This window comes from Taudactylus pleione, unplaced genomic scaffold, assembly GCF_031769625.1.
Source record: "Taudactylus pleione unplaced genomic scaffold, aTauple2 ptg000815l, whole genome shotgun sequence".
NCBI classification, from domain to species: domain Eukaryota; kingdom Metazoa; phylum Chordata; class Amphibia; order Anura; family Myobatrachidae; genus Taudactylus; species Taudactylus pleione.
Genome location: NW_028285217.1, coordinates 912,700 through 918,699, shown reverse-complemented (window position 1 = coordinate 918,699; position 6,000 = coordinate 912,700).

Sequence of the window (6,000 nt, the reverse complement as noted above, 5' to 3'; positions counted from 1 at the left end):
AGGGAAAACTATTTCCTGAAAAGCTGTCATCGCAAAAATGACAGCTTTTCGGAATAGATAGTTATGGGGAGGAGGAATGATGAATTCCTCCTGTAATTAGGTAGAACTCCATGCGAGATCTAAACCTAATTACCTCCATCAAATTTTAAGTTATGATGAATAGGCCCCTCTGTGAGTAACACTGGGGTTATAGATACTGTAACAAAACATTTTGTTAGTCATTGCTCTCCATTGTATTCTGGGTTTCAAGTGTAGTGATTGTGTGTGTATATATATGACATAGATGATAGATGGATAAATAAATATATTTACTGTATATGTTTATCAGCGTTCTCCCTACACTTAATTTCTCGGGTGTTTGCCCAGCAAAATCCCCCTGCCATCTGGCACTTTGATGTGGCAGAGAAATGGGCACTGGGAAAACACACACGATTTAATATTAAGACTTACTGTCAGAGTGCTGGGTGGCATCAAACTGGAGAGCAGAGCAGATCCCTCCCCCAGTGTAAAAGGAAAGGCGCTTTGACACCAGTGAACAGCGGGACCACTCTCTGCGCTTCAGGGGCCGTGTGGTGTGTTACTCGATCTTCTGCATTAACAAAAAAAAGTGGGGCAGTTTCTGGACACTGTTAAAAAAATCTATTCGTTTCCAAAAATAAAGTGGGCAGTATATGGTTAGCTCTTAAAAAATGCTGACATGTCATGTTCCTATGAGTGGGTGCTTCTCACATTCTAGACACAAAAAAGTGCAGCCATTCTCCCAACATGCTAGGGGGATCCCAAGGAGTTTGCTGTACCAGGGCCCAAGATTTCTCTTGGCAGCCCTGCATTCTCGCACCCCCTCCCCCCCACATACGCTGCCACTACCACACTCCTGCCAGCACCTACCAGTGCGCTTTCCACTACCACCACTGCCGTGCAGGTGGGAAGGTGTGGACGGACTGGCGGTGGCAGTATTTTGTCCAGTCCGTAAGACCGTCCTCCTCTCTTCTCTACTCAGAATGCAGGGTTTGACGTCATCATGCCTGCCGGGTGCGACTGGCATTCTGGGAGGAGCACTGCAGTGTGAGTGGTGGACTGGTAAGGGGGTAGAGAGCACGGAGCTGTGCACCTTGGTCCTGATTATTTTTTTTTGTGGAGAGGGGGGGTGTGACCATGAGTTACAGCACCGGGTGACACCAACCCTAGTGACGCCTCTGCCTTTAGGGACTTAAAAATATGCTAGTACCCATTTTCATGTACCCCAAATTTGATGAGACCACTTAAAAAAAACGAAAAAAAAAAACCTAAGTGCTCTTCTGCATCACTTCTTCAATGTCAGGAAAAAAACACCTGCACGGCTATTTAAAAACCCTGACTTTCTTCTGCAGGCAAAATCGGGGGTACCCATAGTGATCCCCGAGGTCTGAACATCTTTAGGGGGCTCCTACAATTAATTCCTGAAAATTCAAGTTTTTTTTCGCCGACCCAAGTATCGCCGGGTCCTGTTTTCGACGATTTCAAATTGAATACGGTGATAAGCGGGAGCGCGCGCAATACTTTTTCGCTGGCAAAACCTCCGATGTGCGGCGAAAACCTCACTGGCGAGGTTAACGTTTCATATTGAATACCCCTCTCAGTGTAAAAAAAAGCTAGTAAAAAAAACCACATTAATTGTAAAATGCATTTGTTTTTCGTTGGAAACGACATACAAAGATGGAATCAGTAGCATTCGGAAAAATGCTGCCACAAGGCAATGCAGCGAATGCAGGAAACTTTCAATGATATATAGTGTAAGACCCGATTGCATATATTTTACAAACGATAAAAATGTACTGTCAGTCATAATGCACTTAAAACAAGCTATGTGCCCGAACACTTCATCCTCACAATACTTATTTGTGTTCATATTTCCTGCTTAAGAGTATCACAAATGTGCAGTAGTTTACAGTGGAGACTGCAAGGTAACAAACTATTTTGACGCAGCCAGGGTAAAGATCCAATAATAACCTATTGAAGAATGAAATAAAATTGTGTGTATCTAACCCACTAAAATAAGGAGCTAGCACCAGTGCAAAAGCAGGGGGACAATGAGTGAGGGGTACAATGAGTGAGGGGTCCCCCTGGAAAAGCAGCAACAAGCAGCAGTTTTTTTCAGGCTTGGATAATCACGCTATAACATGGAGACTCTCATTGTGGGGTCCCCCAGTCACATTGTAAAATCATCCCCAGCCTATCCAGCACGTTGTGGAATTCCTTCGTGTAATCTCATTGTAAAATACTGTATATGCAGGCCCTCCCCAGGGCAAGCTAGCTATATGATTAATTGGATATAGGCACTTACTGCATGCCAGGGTAATATTTGAAGCCTACATGCCATCACCGGGCATGCTGTGATGGTCGTAACGCTGCCATTATACAATGGCCCCTTTCCTATGGTCATCTCTACCACTATGTTTGGTTTGTATGCAAGGTCAATCATTTAATTGTGTACTGTGGGACTGATTCAGAGCCGCTCGCAAACAGCGAGCGCTCGCTCTGAATCAGGACGCCCGTTTTTTTGACCACCCACAGCTTTTGCGAGCGGCCAGGTGATGGTTGCGATGGTTGCGACCATCAGGCTTGCGACGAGACCCTTGTGGTAGGGTCTCATCTGCTGACATGTGGTAGGGTCTCATCTGCTGACATGTGGTAGGGTCTCATCTGCTGACATGAGCCGGAAGCTCACTACTGACATCACTGGTGATGTCAGTAGGGCCGGCACCGGGATTCTGACAGGTGTCGGGATTCCGTCACCGGATTTCTAAGTGCCAACATCCCGACTGCTGGGTTATGGCTACATTCCCCAGAGTGTGGTGTGTGTGTAATTATTTGTTTTAGACTATCTGAAAGAAAGTATCTGCCGTTTCTTGTTACTTACTTCCTGTTTAGTTATTTATCTGTTCTGTTCAAACAGCTATTTTATTGTTACATGCTGTCATCCAGTAAAGAGGCACATAGTGTTTCTCCTATCTAAGCATGCTGTCATATATTCAAACTCAAACATCGTTTTGCAGATGTAACACTGCTTACGAGGATTAGAATAAATCTTATTGTATCACTTCCAGAGGCTATGTATGGTAGTAAGAGAAGCTTATAGAAATGGTGACTGTCAGTTAGAGAAGCTTACATCAGCTGTCAGTGAGAGCTGCACAGTACTGTACATTCAGCAGTGCAGTGATGCTTCTTACTGAGTCTGTGGAGGAGTATACTGAGGGCCATGTGAGTACCGAACTTTCTAATCTACAATAAAATTAGACAAAATATACAGCATTTATTGGATCTATGGGCTGATACAGAGTTGTACGTATTCCAATGTTTACTAAATTGAGTGAACTCGAGTAAACCGCGTATGCGTATGAGTCGCACTGTGCATAACCCTGCGTGCCGTCCATTCTGCTTTTATTATTGTGAGCTTGCCAGAACATGTCTGTCTATCTATCTATCTATCTATCTATCTATCTATCTGTCTATCTATCTATCGTATCCTAAACTATCTATCTTGCTTTCGCCTTTACCAACCAACTTAAGAATGAATTGTAAATCCTCAGTGGGCTCAGTATACCTGACCTCATTACCAGCTTTTCTGAGGCACCTGCTAATAATCTTCCTATAATCCTTCTGATTAGGTAAGTAAGGATACAGTCAGCCACACATGTGAGCATTCACTGGGGCCTTGTGTAACCGGCCAGCAGGAAGATCCTATAACAGTTCAGTAGTAATGCTTAATGTACCTGATGAAGCTTATTTAATATACTGTATACAGTATTAGTGAATGACAGTCTGTGGCATTGCATCAGAGCAGCACAGTAACATATTGCTATTATCTTATGATTCGTCTTTGTCGTGATCATTGTATTTATTAACTGGGCCTGCAATGTGTTTTCAATTATATAATGATTTGAAATGTTTCCTAGGTGGTTATTTTAATGATGTCTAGGCCTTGTTTTTTTAAACACATCAAGGTTTCCCCAAAAAAGGAGACAAAACATAATGAGCCAACAACTGTAGTTTATGGTGCAATACATGGTTTGTATTTGTCAGTAGCAGTCATATCTTTTTCATTTTTCTTTTCAGTAAAAACTAGGAAAAGCACCGACATTGACAAAACACATGTGTCAAGGCACTAAGCTTACACCATGACCACCCTGACTATTATACAGCACAATCATTACTCCATGACCACCATGACTATTATACAGAACAATCATTACACCATGACCACCCTGACTAATTACAGCACAATCATTACACCATGACCCCCCTGACTATTATACAGCACAATCATTACACCATGACCACCCTGACTATTATACAGCACAATCATTACACCATGACCACCCTGACTATTATACAGCACAATCATTACACCATGACCACCCTGACTATTATACAACACAATCATTACACCATGACCACCCTGACTATTATACAGCACAATCATTACACCATGACCACCCTGACTATTATACAGCACAATCATTACACCATGACCCCCTGACTATTATACAGCACAATCATTACACCATGACTACCCTGACTATTATACAGCACAATCATTACACCATGACTACCCTGACTATTATACAGCACAATCATTACACCATGACCACCCTGACTATTATACAGCACAATCATTACACCATGACCCCCCTGACTATTATACAGCACAATCATTACACCATGACCTCCCTGACTATTATACAGCACAATCATTACACCATGACCCCCCTGACTATTATACAGCACAATCATTACACCATGACCGCACTGACTATTATACAGCACAATCATTACACCATGACCACCCTGACTATTATACAGCACAATCATTACACCATGACCCCGCTGACTATTATACAGCACAATCATTACACCATGACCACCCTGACTATTATACAGCACAATCATTACACCATGACCACCCTGACTATTATACAGCACAATCATTACACCATGACCACCCTGACTATTATACAGCACAATCATTACACCATGACCCCCTGACTATTATACAGCACAATCATTACACCATGACTACCCTGACTATTATACAGCACAATCATTACACCATGACTACCCTGACTATTATACAGCACAATCATTACACCATGACCACCATGACTATTATACAGCACAATCATTACACCATGACCACCCTGACTATTATACAGCACAATCATTACACATGACCCCCCTGACTATTATACAGAACAATCATTACACCATGACCACCCTGACTATTATACAGCACAATCATTACACCATGACCACCCTGACTATTATACAGCACAATCATTACACCATGACCACCCTGACTATTATACAGCACAATCATTACACCATGACCCCCCCGACTATTATACAACGCAATCATTACACCATGACCACCCTGACTATCATTACACCAAACAAGATAATATTTTTGGGAAAAAGACAGTTTATTGGTTTACTGGCATTAATAAGATTGTAGGGTAGGTGGGAGGGTGGGTTACAAAGAGGACAATAAGGAATATTGAAGAGGGGGTGAGGGGGATTTCAGCCCAAAGTGAAACATGTATAGCATATTTTGGATGTTGAACCAAGAGCATTTTAAAATCATTCCTATAAAGTTCAATTAGAAAAGTCTATGGCGATGATTTGGAAATCTGCAGGCAGGAGCAAATCCTAAAAACTTCCTAAACCCTAAAGCACTCTCCAGCCCAGTTTTTAAATCTCACCTTCCATTACAGAGTATGTTATGTTGTGGCTCCAACATGAAACTGGGTCTTGTTTAACAAAGAACTTGAATTAAGTATTCAGAATTTAGCTAAATTTACAGTAGATAAAGTCATTCTCATTCAGCCAAGTACAGTATATAACGAGAAGGCGGATATAATGTTGGCTGGGAATTTATAAAGATACGAGCATGCTGTGTACAACTCCTACTGCAGAGTCTGTTAGCTACAAGCTCCTTACAGAGAAGACTGGGGACACTGGGAC